This window comes from Triticum urartu, chromosome 4A (assembly GCF_056163025.1).
Source record: "Triticum urartu cultivar PI428250 chromosome 4A, HENAU_Tu73, whole genome shotgun sequence".
NCBI classification, from domain to species: domain Eukaryota; kingdom Viridiplantae; phylum Streptophyta; class Magnoliopsida; order Poales; family Poaceae; genus Triticum; species Triticum urartu.
Genome location: NC_141876.1, coordinates 403801546 through 403815767, shown reverse-complemented (window position 1 = coordinate 403815767; position 14222 = coordinate 403801546).

The window sequence follows — 14222 nt, the reverse complement described above, 5'->3', positions numbered from 1 at the left end:
GCAAGAGAGAGAGAGATTAAACACATAGCTACTCGTATAAACCCTCAGCCCCGAGGGTGGACTACTCCCTCCTCATCGTGGTGGCCACCGGGATGATGAAGATGGCCACCAGTGATGATTCCCCCCTCCAGCAGGGTGCCGGAACGGGGTCTAGATTGGTTTTCGGTGGCTACAGAGCCTTGCGGTGGTGGAACTTCTGATCTAGGTTAACCCTGAGGGTTTTCAGAATATTTGGGAATTTATAGGGTAAAGAGGGGGTGCGGGAGGCCACTGAGGTGGGGCACAACCCACCTGGGCGCGCCTGGGCCCCCAGGCACACCCTGGTGGGTTGTGCCCCCCTCAGGGCACCGCCCATGTGCTGCTCTGGCCCATTGGTGGTCTTCTAGTCCATAAAAAATCCACAAAAAGTTACACGGTGTTTGGACTCTGTTTGATATTGATTTCCTGCGATGTAAAAAACAAGCAAAAAACAGCAACTGGCACTGGGCACTGGGTCAATAGGTTAGTCCCAAGAAATGATATAAAGTTGCTATAAAATGATTGTAAAACATCCAAGAATGATAATAAAACAACATGGATACTTCATAAATTATAGATACGTTGGAGACGTATCAACATCCCAAGCTTAATTCCTACTCGTCCTCGAGTAGGTAAATGATAAAAGAAATAATTTATGAAGAGTGAATGCTAGCAAAGTGCATAAGTTTGATCAATGATAATTTCAATCACTTTTCCTAGAATCATAACAACAATTCATTCTTATAAAACTTCTCATGTTGTAGTAGCAACCAATTTACATGTTAAGGTTCAAACAATGAATTCTCTTGAAACTCAACAACCTATGTTCTCAGTCACCAAGCAATTCCAGTTCAACTTATTCAACAGTGTCTAAGTAAGAGCTCCACATACTCAACCATCATATAGTCTTCTATGATTCCTAACACTTACTGCATTCACATGAGAAAAACGTTTCAACTAGACACATATAAAGATAGGGGCTTATAATTTTGCCTCCCAACGTATTCACCTCAAGGGTGATGTCAACAATAATAACTCATGCTACCCATATCCAACTGGATATATGTGCCTAGATCTTTCCTCACCACATGATGCTTGCCGAAAGAGAAAAAAAAGGAATAGAGAGAAGAACTTTGACTCTTTGCATAAAAGTAAATACAAAAAAGTAAAAGATAGACCCTTCGCAGAGGGAAGCAGAGGTTTCCATGTGCTTATTTGTTTGTATGCTCAACCCCTTAGTGCAAAAGAACGTCATGTTGTATTACCCCTTGTGAAGGCAACCTTTATTATGCAGTCCGTCGCTTTTATTCTTTGCCATCACAAGTTCGTACAATGCTCAATTTTCTCGTACACTAAATGATATAACATTTTTAGAAGCAATTTTTATTGCCTTATTGCACCGATGACAACTTACTTGAAGGATCTTATTCAATCCTTAGGTAGGTATGGTGGACTCTTGAAAATAAGATTAGGGTTTAAGGGTTTTTGGATGCACAACTAGTATCTCTACTTGGTGTAGAATTTTTGGCTAGCAAAGATGGGGGGCAAGCACCACATGTTGAAGGATCTATGGCAATATAACTTCTGTGTGAATATGAACAAACATAAACCATTGCGTTGTCTTCCTTGTCCAACGTCAACAATTTTGGCATATAATATTTTGATGGGGGCTCACAATCACAAAAGATTTCCATGATAGTGTATTTGCATGTGAAAGTTCTCTTCCTTATATTAATTATTCGTGAATTTCTTGTATGACCAATATTGTGATTGTCAAGCCTCAAAATATTTCACTTTCTAAACCCAATGAGAAGCTACCACTAGGCATGATATGATTTCAACTTCATGACATTCAATTTATTCAACAATTTACTCATAGGATATAAGTGAAGCACAAGAGTAAATTACAAGCTACTCCAAAAAGATATAAGTGAAGATCATGAGCATAATATTTCTTTCTCTCAAATTAATTTAAGTGAAGCGAGGGAGAATTTCTTCAAAAATACTAAAGCACACCATGGTCAAAAAGATATAAGTGAAGCACTAGAGCAATTCCATGGAAAAGAGCTTCGTTGACGGGATGTGAATGCCGCTTACCTAGCCTCCCTGGTAACTATTTGAGGACTCTATTTTATTTAAAAACTTTCATATCTAAGTATTTTATTAAAACAGCAAGCAAAATGAAAATAAAATGACATTCCAAGAATATCACACATCATGTGAAGAAGCAAAAACTTAGGCTCAACCGATACTAACCGATAATTGTTGAAGAAAAGAGGTGGGATGCCTACCGGGGCATACCCAAGCTTAGATGCTTGAGACTTCTTGAAAATATTATCTTCGCATGCCTTGGGCATCCCCAAGCTTGAGCTTTTGTGTCTCCTTAATTCTTCTCATATCACGGTTTTCCTAAATCTCAAAAGCTTCATCCACACAAAACTCAACAAGGACTTGTGAGATAAGTTAGTATAAACCAATGCAAAAAACCTTATCATTCTCTACTGTAGCAAATCATTAAAATTATTATTCAACATTGCACACTAAATGACTCTGCATATTTAAAACTCTTATCCTCAAATAGAATAATTAAACAAGCAAACATATGTAAACAATGCAAACATAATAGTAATCTGCCAAAACAGTATAGTCTGTAAATAATGCAAGAGTATCAATACTTCCCCAACTCCAAAAGTTATGAAAGTTTGCCACACTGTAGAAAATTTATCATAGATAATTTTTCAAAAACTTTCAACATTTTATCACATTCTGACTTTTCTAGGGAATTTTTGCAACAGAGGTAAACTTTCTGTTTTCAAACAGCAACATGTATACTTGCAAAATAAGCATGGCAAAGGCTATCATTGCCACTTTTATTGAAATAAAAGATGCAAAACATTATTCTAAATAACATAAAGTAAATCCTAACAAAATAAAATGATGCTCCAAGTAAAACTCATATCATGTGAGGAATGAAGACATAGCTCCAAGTGAGGTAACCAGTAATGTTGAAGACGAAAGAGGGGATGCCTTCCGGGGCATCCCCAAGTTTCGTTGCTTAGATCTTCCTTGAATATTACCTTGGGGTGCCTTGGGAATCCCCAAGATTAGGGTCTTGTCACTCTTTATTCTCCTCATATCGACATCTCACACAAAACTTGAAAACTTCAATCACACAAAACTTAACGAAACTTTGTGAGATAGGTTAGTATGATAAAGAGCAAACCATTTAACTTTTGGTACTGTCAAAGACAAGATTCATAATTGTTCTAACACAATACCTACTATAGCATATCATTTCCACAATTTATATTGAGCAATATAAGCGATGGAAATTAGAAAACAAGCTAACTATGCATTGAAAACAGAATCTATCAAAAGCAGAACAGTCTGTAGTAATCTGTACTCCAAGCATATTTCTACTACTCCAAAAATTCTGAATCAATAGGAAAACCTGTGTAATTTTTCTATTAGTCTTCTGCAAAACTAATCAGCATTTTATCACGCGTGTGTTAAAAATGAGAATTGTTTTCCTGAGCGCAATTTTTTTTTCTGTTTTTCAGCAAGATCAAATCAACTACCACCGTAAGCCATCCCAAAGGACTTACTTGGCACTTTATTGAAACAAAAGCAATAGAACATGATTACTAAAGTAGACTAATCATATGAACACACAAAAACAGTAGGTAAAAGTGTTGGGTTGTCTCCCAACAAGCATTTTTCTTTAATGCCTTTTAGCTAGGCATGATGATTTCAATGATGCTCACATAAAAGATAAAAATTGAAACATAACAAGAGCATCATGAAACACATAGCAAGCACATTTAAGCCTAACCCACTTCCTATGCATACGGATTTTGTGAGCAAACAACTTATGGGAACAAGAATCAACTAGCATAGGAAGGTAAAACGAGCAAAACTTCAAGATTTTCAAGACATAGAGAGGAAACTTGATATTATTGCAATATGTAAAAGAATATGTTCCCCTCTCATAATAATTTTCAGTAGCATCATGAATGAACTCAACAATATAATAATCACATAAAGCATTCGCTTCATGATCCACAAGCATAGAAATTTTACTACTCTCCACATAAGCAAATTTAGTCTCATGAATAGTAGTGGGAGCAAACTCAACAAAATAACTATCATGGGAATGAAATTTAAAATCATGATAACAAGCATACATGTCATCACCATAATCATCATAGATAGCTACTTTGTTATCATAGTCAATTGAAACCTCTTCCAAAATAGTGTATTCATCATTAAATAAAGTCACGACCTCTTCAAATCCGCTTTTATCATTATAACAATAAGATTCAACACCCTCCAAAATAGTGGGATCATCATTACATAAAGTTGACACTCTTCCAAACCCAATTTCATCAATATAATCATCATACATTGGAGGCATGCAATCATCACAATAAATTTTCTCATCAAAACTTGGGGGACTAAAAATATCATCTTCATCAAATATAGCATCCCCAACCTTATGGCTTTGCATATCAATAGCATCATGGGTATTGAAAGAATTCATACTAGCAACATTGCAATCATGCTCATCATTTATGTCAAACATTTTATTGAATTCTTCCTCTATCAATTGAGCACAATTTCCGTTTCCATCATTTTCACGGAAGACATTATAAAGATGAATCATATGAGACCACCACAATTCCATGTTTTTGTAGTTTTTCTTTTTATAAATCAAACTAGTGATAAAACAAGAAACTAAAAGATTCGATTGCAAGATCTAAAGATATACCTTCAAGCACTCACCTCCCCATCAACGGCGCCAGAAAAAAGCTTGATGTCTACTACGCAACTTGTTCTTGTAGACTTGTGTTAGGCCTCCAAGCGCAGAGTTTTGTAGGACAGTAGCAATTTTCCCTCAAGTAGATGACCTAAGCTTTATCAATCTGTGGGAAGCGTAGGATGAAGATGGTCTCTCTCAAACAACCTGGCAACCAAATAATAAAAAGTCTCTTGTGGCCCCAACACACCAAATACAATGGTAATTTGTATAGGTGCACTAGTTCGGCGAGGTGATACAAGTGTAATATTGATGGTAGGAGTATATTTTTATAATATGAATAAATAAAAAGAACAAGGTAGTGAATAGTAAACGGGCACAAAAACTGTATTGCAATGCTTGAAAATGAGGCCTAGGGTCCGTACTTTTGCTACTGCAATCTCTCAACAATGCTAATACAATTGTATCATATAACCACCCCTCAAAGTGCGATGAAGAATCACTCCAAAGTTCCTATCTATCGGAGAACATACGAAGAAATCGTTTGTACGGTACGAAACCACCTCGAAGCTATTCTTTCCGATCGATCTATCCAAGAGTTCGTACTAAAATAACACCAAATAATTTCAGATTCATAATACTCAATACAACACAAAGAACTTCAAAGAGTGCCCCAAGATTTCTACCGGAGAAACAAAAGACGAGAACGTGCATCAACTCCTATGCATAGATGTAACATCCCAATTTTCAATTTAGATGTTAATCATTAGGTCATCATATGCATCCATGATTTCTTTGCATTTTAATTTGATTTATTTGGACATTTTGATCCAAGAGCCCTTAAGAAACTCATGGACCATTTGAGAGAGTTGGAGGTTTTCATAAAATTCCATTTTTGAATTTTCAAAATTTGGTAATTTGGGTCAAGGTGATTTTATTTAAAGTTATTCTTCCAATTATTTCAAAATAAATAAAATAACGAGAGAAGATAATATGACTTCTTCAAAACAGCTAGGAAATGATGGAAATTTAATTTTGAATAAAAATATATTCTAATTGAATTTTATTTGAGATTTTATTCGGTTAAATTAGGGAAAAATTGCATTTTAGCCTGAAAAATGTTCACGTTGTCCTAAATATTAGGAATGGACTATGAAAATTATTTATGTACTTTTAGGATTTTTATTTATTTTATTTTGGATTTTCTCCGCGGTGAATTTATTTAAAAAAAATTCCCGGACTGAACTGGGCCGAAGGCCCAGCCGGCCCGCTCGCCCCGCCGCCTTCCTCGCCATGCCCGAGCCGGGCTCCAGCGGAGTCCGAGCCGCCGCCGCCTCGCCATCGCCCCTTGCCCAAGTCGGCCACCCCGCGCGCCCCCTTTATATAGCCGCCCACCCCGCCGCCATCTCCTCCCCAATACCCGCCGCCCCAAGTCGCCGCAGCCACTGCAAGCCGCTGCCGCACCGCCTCCCCGCGACGCCGCGCCGCCGCCTCGCGTCGCCGTCGCGCCGCTAGCTGCCGCCCCACCGCCGCTGCCGCGCCACCCCGCTCGCCGGAGTTGCCGCTGCCGGTTTTTTGGCGAACCGGTATAAACCGCTAACCCACCCGGTTTTTTTATTTAGTTCAATTTTCTTTTTTTATCGGTTTATTATTTAGGTCAAGTTATTTAGTGAGTGTTCGCTCGTTTGGTTCTGTTAACGAACGAATTCGCTTGTTAGTCTCTGTTAGCGGACGTTCGTCCGATAGATTTTTCCTTTTAGTTTAATTTTTGGCCAGGGACCTAATTGTAATTATATTTATCACAGATTAGCCCCTAATCTTTAAACCCTCACTGTTTTTTGCTCGTTTATCCAAATCCAGTGAAACCAACACCAAAATCGTCGTCTTGTTCCCCTCTGTCTAGATAAAGTGTTGGGGAACATTGCAGAAAACAAAAATTCTCCTACGGTTTCACCAAGATCCATTTATGAGTTCATCTAGCAACGAGTGATCGGATGCATCTACATACCTTTGTAGATCGCGAGCGGAAGCGTTCAAAGAACGGGGATGAGGTAGTCGAACACGACGTGATCCAAATCACCGGAGATCCTAGCACCGAACGGACGGCACCTCCGTGTTCAACACACAGACGGTCAGCGTAACGTCTCCTTCTTCTTGATCCAGCAAGAGGGAAGGAGAGGTTGTGGAAGATGGCTCCAGCAGCAGCACGACGGCGTGGTGGTGATGGAGCTGCAGTACTCCGTCAGGGCTTCGCCAAGCGCTATGGAGGAGGAGGAGGCGTTGGAGAGGGAGAAGGAGGCAACCAAAGGCATGGATGAAAAAGCCCTCCTTTCCCACTATATATAGGAGGGCCAAGGGGGGGCGCCGTCCCTAGGAGATCCAATCTCCTAAGGGGGGCGGCGGCCAAGGGAGGTTTCCCTCCCCCCCAAGGCACCTAGGGGTGCCTTCCACTTGTGGGACTCTTCCCCTTTGGAAACCCTAGGCGCATGGGCCCCTTGGGGCTGGTGCCCTTGGCCCATGTAGGCCAAGGCGCACCCCCTTACAGCCCATGTGGCCCCCGGGGCAGGTGGACCCACCCGGTGGACCCCCGGGACCCTTCCGGTGGTCCCGGTACAATACCGGTGACCCCGAAACTTGTCCCGATGGCCGAAACAACACTTCCTATATATAATTCTTTACCTCCGGACCATTCCGGAACTCCTCGTGATGTCCGGGATCTCATCCGGGACTCCGAACAACATTTGGGTTACTGCATATACATATCCCTACAACCCTAGTGTCACCGAACCTTAAGTGTGTAGACCCTACGGGTTCGGGAGATATGTAGACATGACCGAGACGACTCTCCGGTCAATAACCAATAGCGGGATCTGGATACCCATGTTGGCTCCCACATACTCCACGATGATCTCATCGGATGAACCACGATGTCGAGGATTCAAGCAACCCCGTATACAATTCCCTTTGTCAATCGATATGTTACTTGCCCGAGATTCGATCGTCGGTATCCCAATACCTCGTTCAATCTTGTTACCGGCAAGTCACTTTACTCGTACCGTAATGCATGATCCCATGACCATACACTTGGTCACTTTGAGCTCATTATGATGATGCATTACCGAGTGGGCCCAGTGATACCTCTCCGTCATACGGAGTGACAAATCCCAGTCTTGATCCGTGTCAACCCAACAGATACTTTCGGAGATACCCGTAGTCTACCTTTATAGTCACCCAGTTACGTTGTGACGTTTGGTATACCCAAAGCACTCCTACGGTATCCGGGAGTTACACGATCTCATGGTCTAAGGAAAAGATACTTTGACATTGGAAAAACTCTAGCAAACGAACTATACGATCTTTAAGCTATGTTTAGGCTTGGGTCTTGTCCATCACATCATTCTCCTAATGATGTGATCTCGTTATCAATGACATCCAATGTCCATAGTCAGGAAACCATGACTATCTGTTGATCAACAAGCCAGTCAAATAGAGGCTTACTAGGGACATGTTGGTGTCTGTTATTCACACATGTATTACGATTTCCGGATAACACAATTATAGCATGAATAAAGACAATTATCATGAACAAGGAAATATAATAATAATGCTTTTATTATTGCCTCTAGGGCATATTTCCAACAGTCTCCCACTTGCACTAGAGTCAATAATCTAGTTACATTGTGATGAATCGAAAACCCATGGAATTCTGGTGTTGATCATGTTTTGCCCTAGGGAGAGGTTTAGTCAACGGATCTGCTACATTCAGGTCCGTATGCACTTTACAAATATCTATGTCTCCATCTTGAACATTTTCACGAATGGAGTTGAAGCGACTCTTGATGTGCCTTGTCTTCTTGTGAAACCTGGGCTCCTTGGCAAGTGCAATAGCTCTAGTGTTGTCACAGAAGAGTTTGATTGGCCCCGACGCATTGGGTATGACTCCTAGGTCGGTGATGAACTCCTTCACCCATATTGCTTCATGTGCTGCCTCTGAGGCTGCCATATACTCCACTTCACATGTAGATCCCGCCACAACGCTCTGCTTGCAACTGCACCAGCTTACTGCCCCACCATTCAAAATATACACGTATCCGGTCTGTGACTTAGAGTCATCCAGATCTGTGTCGAAGCTAGCGTCGACGTAACCCTTTACGACGAGCTCTTCGTCACCTCCATAAACGAGAAACATTTCCTTAGTCCTTTTCAGGTACTTCAGGATATTCTTGACCGCTGTCCAGTGTTCCTTGCCGGGATTACTTTGGTACCTTCCTACCAAACTTACGGCAAGGTTTACATCAGGTCTGGTACACAGCATGGCATACATAATAGAACCTATGGCTGAGGCATAGGGGATGACACTCGTCTCTTCTATATCTTCTGCCGTGGTCGGACATTGAGCTGAGCTCAATTTCATACCTTGTAACACAGGCAAGAACCCCTTCTTAGATTGATCCATATTGAACTTCTTCAATATCTTATCAAGGTATGTGCTTTGTGAAAGACCTATGAGGCGTCTTGATCTATCTCTATAGATCTTGATGCCTAATATATAAGCAGCTTCACCAAGGTCCTTCATTGAAAAACTCTCATTCAAGTAGGCCTTGATGCTGTCCAAGAGTTCTATATCATTTCCCATCAAAAGTATGTCATCTACATATAATATGAGAAATGCTACAGAGCTCCCACTCACTTTCTTGTAAACGCAGGCTTCTCCATAAGTCTGCGTAAACCCAAAAGCTTTGATCATCTCATCAAAGCGAATGTTCCAACTCCGAGATGCTTGCACCGGCCCATAAATCGAGCGTTGGAGCTTGCACACCTTGTCAGCATTCTTAGGATTGACAAAACCTTCCGGATGCATCATATACAATTCTTCCTTAAGGAAACCATTAAGGAACGCCGTTTTGACGTCCATTTGCCATATCTCATAATCGTAGAAAGCGGAAATTGCTAACATGATTCGGACGGACTTTAGCTTCGCTACCGGTGAGAAAGTCTCATCGTAATCAACCCCTTGAACTTGTCGATAACCCTTAGCGACAAGCCGAGCTTTATAGATGGTCACATTACCATCTGCGTCTGTCTTCTTCTTAAAGATCCATTTATTTTCTATGGCTCGCCGCTCAACGGGCAAGTCAGTCAAAGTCCATACTTCGTTTTCATACATGGATCCTATCTCGGATTTCATGGCTTCTAGCCATTTGTCGAAATCCGGGCCCGCCATCGCTTCTTCATAGTTCGAAGGTTCACCGTTGTCTAACAACATGATTTCCAAGACAGGGTTGCCGTACCACTCTGGTGCGGAACGTGTCCTTGTGGACCTTCGAATTTTAGTAGGAGCTTGATCAGAAGTATCTTGATCATCATCATTAACTTTCTCTCTTGTCGGTGCAGGCACCTCAGAAACATTTTCTTGAGTTGTGCCATTTTCCGGTTCAAGAGGTAATACTTCATCAAGGTCTACTTTCCTCCCACTTACCTCTTTCGAGAGATACTCCTTCTCTAGAAAGGATCCATTCTTGGCAACAAAGATCTTGCCTTCGGATCTGAGGTAGAAGGTATACCCAATAGTTTCTTTAGGGTATCCTATGAAGACGCATTTTTCCGACTTGGGTTCGAGCTTTTCAGGTTGAAGTTTCTTGACATAAGCATCGCATCCCCAAACTTTTAGAAACGACAGCTTAGGTTTCTTCCCAAACCATAATTCATACGGTGTCGTCTCAACGGATTTCGACGGAGCCCTATTTAAAGTGAATGCGGCAGTCTCTAAAGCATAGCCCCAAAAAGAAAGCGGTAAATCGGTAAGAGACATCATAGATCGCACCATATCTAATAGAGTGCGATTACGATGTTCGGACACACCATTACGTTGAGGTGTTCCCGGCGGCGTGAGTTTTGAAACTATTCCACATTTTCTTAAGTGTGTGCCAAATTCGTGACTCAAGTATTCTCCTCCACGATCTGATCGCAAAAACTTGATTTTCCTGTCACGTTGATTCTCAACCTCACTCTGAAATTCTTTGAACTTTTCAAAGGTTTCAGACTTGTGTTTCATTAAGTAGACAAACCCATATCTACTCAAATCATCAGTGAGGGTGAGAACATAACAATAGCCACCGCGAGCCTCAACACTCATTGGACCGCACACATCAGTATGTATGATTTCCAATAAGTTGGTTGCTCGCTCCATTGTTCCTGAGAACGGAGTCTTGGTCATTTTACCCATGAGGCATGGTTCGCACGTGTCAAATGATTCATAATCAAGAGACTCTAAAAGTCCATCTGCATGGAGCTTCTTCATGCGTTTGACACCTATGTGACCAAGGCGGCAGTGCCACAAGTATGTGGGACTATCATTATCAACCTTACATCTTTTGGCACTTACACTATGAACATGTGTAGCATTACGCTCGAGATTCATTAAGAATAAACCATTCACCATCGGAGCATGACCATAAAACATATCTCTCGTATAAATAGAACAACCATTATTCTCAGATTTAAATGAGTAGCCATCTCGAATTAAACGAGATCCCGATACAATGTTCATGCTCAAAGCTGGCACTAAATAACAATTATTAAGGTTTAATACTAATCCCGAAGGTAAATGTAGAGGTAGCGTGCCGACGGTGATCACATTGACCTTGGAACCATTCCCGACGCGCAACGTCACCTCGTCCTTTGCCAATCTCCGCTTATTCCGCTGCCCCTGCTTTGAGTTACAAATGTGAGCAACTGCACCGGTATCAAATACCCAGGAGCTACTACGGATACTGGTAATGTAACGCCCGGGTAATTAAGCTACAGTGAACCTCTGCTAATAGTGCCACGTCACCTCGATTACTATTCCTAATCTCGTGCTAGTTCGAAACTGATTCAAATTCAAATTCAAAATCAACCAAAGGATAAAAACTTTTCAAAATTTAAAACAAAAATGTTCGAGGTGTGCAAATAAATGCCTAGGAATTTATGGTGTGGGATCCATGCCTTTATAAAAGACCTAAATACTTAAAATGAATTAAAACAGAAGAGAAAATAAAAAAAAGGAAAACAGGAAACAAAACCAAAAAAAAGGGGAAACCCCCTCCCTCGCTGGGCCTTGGCCCAGCTAGCCATCGGGCCAACCAGGCCGGCCCACACCCCCCACCACTTAACCCCGGTCCACCCCCCCGAACCCTAACCCTCACCCGATCCCCACTCTCCCCCACTCGCCCCCCCTCGCTCCCTCCCCCGATCTGGATCGGGGAGAGGCCCGACCCCGCCGCCTCATCCCTGCGCCCCGTTACCGGCCGGCGCCGCCCGTCTCCGCCGGCGCCTCCTGCCTCCCGCCCCGTCGCCCGCCCTCCGACTCCTCCCGCACAGCGCCCCCCCTCGACACGAGCTGGATCGGGGGCTGGACCCCGCGCCACCCCGAGCCCCGACGACCGCGCCCCATCCGCTGCCGCTCGAGGGCCTCCTCGGCTCGCCGGACCGCTCCGCCATCGCCGGAGCCCTACCCCGCCGGACCGCATCCCCTGCGCCGCGTTGTCTCCGCCCGCCTCCTCGCCCCCCTGTTGCCCCTGACCCTACGGATCCACGGTGAGGCCCCCGGCCTCTCTTCCTCCCGGCTCCTCGCGTCGTCCCGCAGCCGTGCACGAGCGCCACCGCGTCGGCCACGCCGTCGCCCGCGTCCCTGGCCGCCCGACTGCGCGCCAGGCCAAGCCCCCTCCCCCCCGCGCACGCCTCGCGCCCTGCGCGCGCGGCAGCCCAGGCCCGGCTCGCCGTGCCGTCGCTCCCCGCTGTCCCCTCGCATGCCTTTCCGCTCACCGGCTCCTGTCCGCTGCGCCTGGCAGCGCTCGCCTGGGCCGCCCCTTGCCACGCCCAGCCCCTCACCGCTGCCGCCCTGGAACCCCCTTTGCTCGCCGTGGCCTACACCTCTGCCGGCCCCGCCTCGCTATGCCGTCGTGCTCCGGTGGCCTCGCCCCGTCGCCCTTGGTTGGGCTCGGCCCCGAGCGGGTGGCGCCCGCCACCGCTAACTCAGCGCCCGTTAACCACCCCCTGTGCCTATGACAGACGGGGCCCACGCCAAAAATGATTAAAAAAAATAAAAAAATGATAATAATAAAAAAAATTAAATTTAAATTAAAAATAAATGAATAATAATTTAATTAATTAATTAATTAATTAAGTTAATTAATCATAATTAGATTAATCAAATTAACTAATTAGTCTAATTAAACTGTGATTAGTTTAGCTAAAACCTGATTAGCCTAAACAGGGTATGACAGGTGGGCCCCGCTGGACCCACACGTCAGTTTGACCAGTCAACGCCCCTGTTGACTGCTGACGTCATGCTGACGTCATGATGACGTCAGCAAACACTGTTTTGGATAATGTTAGATTTAAATAATTAATTAAATTCCAGAAATTATTAAAATCTTTAGAAAATCATATCTTTTAATCCGTAACTCGGATTAAAATTTTTTCAACATGAAAGTTGCTCAGAACGACGAGACAATTCCGGATACGCAGCCCGTTCGTCCGCCACACATTCCTAACCTATCCAACTCGCAACTTTCCCCCTACGGCCCCTCTGCCCGAAAACGCGAAACGCCGGGGATACTTTCCCGGATGTTTCCCCCCTTCACCGGTATCACCTCATACCGCGTTAGGGCACCTCTAACGCCGTTACTTGTCATGTCATGCATCACTATGCATCTGCTTGCTTAAATATTTATTGTTTCTCCCCCCTCTTCTCTCGATAGACACCGAGACCGACGCTGCTGCTGCCCCGATCGACTACGGTGTTGACGACCCCTCTCTCTTGCCAGAGCAACCAGGCAAGCCCCCCCCTTGATCACCAGATATCGCCTACTCTTCTCTATACTGCTTGCATTAGAGTAGTGTAGCATGTTACTGCTTTCAGTTAATCCTATACTGCTGCATAGCCTGTCCTTGCTACTACTGTTGTTACCTTTACCTGCTATCCTACTGCTTAGTATAGGATGCTAGTATTTTCATCAGTGGCCCTACATCCTTGTCCGTCTGCCATGCTATACTATCGGGCCGTGATCACTCGGGAGTTGATCACGGGTATATACTATTTGCTTTATACATGATACATGTGGTGACTAAAGACGGGTCGGCTTGTGGAGCACCCGCGAGTGATTCACGGATTGGGGGCTGAAAGGACCTTTGTCCCAACGGCCCTCTGTGTGGATCTTTGAGGCGGAGCGACAGGGCAGGTTACGACCACCTAGGAGAGAGGTGGGCCTGGCCCTGGTCGGCGTTCGCGGATACTTAACACGCTTAACGAGATCTGGGTATTTGATCTGAGTTTGGCCATTTGGTCTATACGCACTAACCATCTACGCGGGAGTAGTTATGGGTATCCCGGCGTCGTGGTATCAGCCGAAGCCTTCGTGACGTCAGCGACGGAGCGGCGCGCGCCGGATTGGACTGGAACGCC